Source organism: Palaemon carinicauda, chromosome 20, assembly GCF_036898095.1.
Source record: "Palaemon carinicauda isolate YSFRI2023 chromosome 20, ASM3689809v2, whole genome shotgun sequence".
Lineage (NCBI taxonomy): Eukaryota > Metazoa > Arthropoda > Malacostraca > Decapoda > Palaemonidae > Palaemon > Palaemon carinicauda.
This window is the reverse complement of record NC_090744.1, coordinates 34,299,579-34,302,356: the sequence shown is the minus strand read 5'-3', so window position 1 is coordinate 34,302,356 and position 2,778 is coordinate 34,299,579.

Below are 2,778 nucleotides of genomic sequence, written 5' to 3'. Positions count from 1 at the left end.
ACAATAACAAAATGGTCTTTGCATTTAGGTAAATGAAATTTTTTTCACTCATCGTTATCCCTACATTAAGGGGTCGGTTGCCTTATGTGCATTCTCTAAACGCCTTCAATCAAAAGAATCTTCTGCCAACAAGCCTCTTCCCTCAATATCATTCTTCACCTTATCTCGCCATTTAATTCTCTGTCTCCCTCCCGATATTCCCCCCTTATCAGGTTCCTCCTAATACAACGCCTACCATTCTTCTTATTACGTCCTTTTCCAATCTTGCAAACAATGATATTCCCATAATCCACCAAAGCCTCCTATCAAAGGAACATCCTCTTCCACTAAACATCTTCTCTCCAGATCATCCTTCACCTTATCTAATCATATAGTTTTATGATGTCATAAGTATAACATCATTGCACCCCTATTGTAACTCTGTGTATGGCTTTTACTGAATAAAGATTATTATTATTATTATTATTATTATTATTATTATTATTATTATCATTATTATTATTATTATTATTATTATTATTATTATTATTATTATATCTCACGAGAATATAAAAGAAAATACTCGGCTGAATCCTCTGCAGGCTGGGAGAAGCGGAGGGAGGAAGGGTCCCCCTTTTTTTTATTTGTTTGACCTCACCAACCCCCTAAAATTGGGGGATGTGTCTTGTAAATAGAGAAATATTATCATTATCATAAAAGAAGGTGACCATTTTTTAATTTCTATTAAACGTGATTTATACAACTGTCATATTTTTTGATTACTCCCCACGCCTCTTTCCGGACGTTTGGGTGACAGTTCCAACGGGAGCAATTGAAGTTCAAGAGAAGGACGATTTGATTCTGACGCCCCAAGCTGATGCTAATCCATCTACTGTTAGATAAGTCTTTTTTTATTTATTTATTCTATTCTGTTAGTTACATTCTCTCTCTCTCTCTCTCTCTCTCTCTCTCTCTCTCTCTCTCTCTCTCTCTCTCTCTCTCTCTCTCTTTCACGTTTGTTGATATTGTGTGATGTATTTTTAAATTTTATTTGTTTATTGATTGTATATTTGAGTTTATTTATATTCTTGTTATTTTGAAGAGTTATTTTCTTTATGGTTCTTTTCGAAAGTAAAATAAAATACTTGTATATGTGGATATAAAAATTACTACTACTACTAATACTACTGTGGAGGATTAATTTTTCTTTTATTTTTATTTATTTTCTGTTTGCCAAATCCTGAGAGAGAGAGAGAGAGAGGAGAGAGAGAGAGAGAGAGAGAGAGAGAGAGAGAGAGAGAGAGAGAGAGAGAGAGAGAGGGGGGGGGGAGTTAGTGTACCGGTTGTTTGTAGTGAGAAAGACTGTTGGTATAAATGAGATTTTTTGTTTTATTTTTTAGTTATGTTACGTTAGTGGTGAATGTCTTGGGTGAAGGGATTTTTTATTTGACTGCTGATAGAGGCGGTTTTGTGTGAATGCTGGATTTACTTTATATTTTTTTTTTTTACCAGCGTGGAATTGCTTAATTATTTTTGACAACCGTAATTCCTCCTTAGGGTACTTACTCCTTTGGGGAGAACTTATATTTTGAATATTGATTGCTGATGACCTGGCTTGTGATAAGGAACTTGGAACTGACTGCTCTTTTAAATTTGGATATAATCGGTAACGACTTTGGCTGTAAGAGGGAATTTTCGATTGATGATGATGATATGACGATGATAACTATGACCCCAATCAGGGAGGCAGCTGTGGCCAATTTCCACACTGTGTAGTGTTACCCCAAAGCTGTGGTAGTTTGCCGTTAAAGACAATTGGCAGTGTGTGGACGAGTGCATTGGTGTCCATATATATATATATATATATATATATATATATATATATATATATATATATATATATATATATATATATATAAACATATTTAGTTGTGGTGCATCTTAGATTAAGTTTTGATATTTTTTCTGGATTTATGTGAATGTGGTATTTTTGTTTATTTTGTATGTTAAGTTTTTTTGTTTTGTGTTGTCTGTATATCTTTGGTTTTAAGTATAGTAATAATTTTGGTTGTGTTTAGTTTTAAGAATATAGTGTTAAGGTTATGGTTGGTTTTCATGTCCTTTTGCCCAAGAGTCCCGCTGCTGATAACGTCAAGGGAAAGTTTGTGTTGAGGAGACTATTGTCAGTTAGAGTGATTCAAGAGTGTGGGGGTTGTTCTTGTGACATCCCGCTACATTATTTTGGCGCCCGAACAGGGACTGCCGAGGTGGGATAGGAAGCTGGACTGTTGGACGAAGGACGGAATTAGGATATAAGGTTGATGACAAATGGAAGAACAGTTAAGGGTTTTGAAGGAGGAATAGCGGCTGAGTAAGGAGCGAGAGGATAAGTTGTTGCAAGAGAATAAAGGGTTAAGGTGTGAGAATGAGGAGATGCATAGGAAACTGAGGGAAATTCAGGGAACTGTAGAGAGAGTGGAAGAGGGTGTTGAGATAAGGATGCGTGATAATGAGGAACGAATGGAAGGTATGATGGGGCAGGTAATGGGAATGATGAAAATGTACATGGGTGAGGGTGCAGTCGGAGGAGTGTCCTCAGCTTCGGGTAAAGGGTTGATAGTGGAAGAGAAGGCTAAGGTAAGTGGTAATGGGAAATGAAGTGATAGTGATAGTAATAGTGATAGTGAAGTTAAAGGGATTAGGTATAGTAAGGATGAACAGAAAGGTGAGAGGAAAGATGAAAGGAAAGGTAAAAGTAATGAGAAGAGGGAAAAGAAGAAAGGTCAGTATGAGATTGAG